We start from the raw sequence: 818 nt of genomic DNA on the forward strand, positions 1-818 counted from the left end.
CCGCTTTTGAATGATCATCCATTAGCGTATGGCGAAAGGAATAGTGAAAATATTTTTCATTCACATTTTGAATTAGACCACTATGGTTATAAATAACGGCAGTCGGAAGCACTGATTAATATTTGTCGTCTTATTGTAACACATAGTACTTAGTATGTATTTAGTGCCCATTTGTGTGTATTGCTTAGTACACTGTATACCATATACACTGTATGTGAAATGATGAATAGAGGAGTTTCGGTCATTTCTGTAGTGTTCCCTCGGCCGTTTCAGTGGCACCTCCACTGCTTCCTGGGCTAGTCCATGGTGCCCCCGGACTTTCCAGTGGTGCCTCCTAGCTCGTCCCAGTGGCGCCCCCTATTCCAGCCTTGTCCTCCTAGCCATTGCACTGTATGATTCATATATCTTTATTCTCTACACATCTGAGTGAACTCACTGAAGATGAGTAGACCAGATGACGTCACCATACTCAGATAGCCTGCGCGTGCAAAATTGTCCCATCTGTACAATAATTTTAGCAAGTACACTTAAACTCTGACAACTCATCCATAATTTTTTCTTGATATTCAAGAAAATGATTCGGAGAGATTGTAAATATGCTTCCACATAGAGGGTCTAAGGAAAGTTCCTCGATTTTAGGAGTTTCGTTTTTCATAGTAAACAGGACGTTGGGAGGGTTTCTGACCAAGCACGTTGCGTGGTACGGCTTGGTTTGCTTGGAAAAATTACTAGACAATGATAGATACTCTTTGTCTTGCCTGTATGTTACCCTCTTTTTTGCGCTAATCTGTGGAGGTGTACGAAAACATCTGTGTATG

The sequence above is a fragment of the Penaeus monodon genome, chromosome 22 (genome assembly GCF_015228065.2).
Source record: "Penaeus monodon isolate SGIC_2016 chromosome 22, NSTDA_Pmon_1, whole genome shotgun sequence".
NCBI classification, from domain to species: domain Eukaryota; kingdom Metazoa; phylum Arthropoda; class Malacostraca; order Decapoda; family Penaeidae; genus Penaeus; species Penaeus monodon.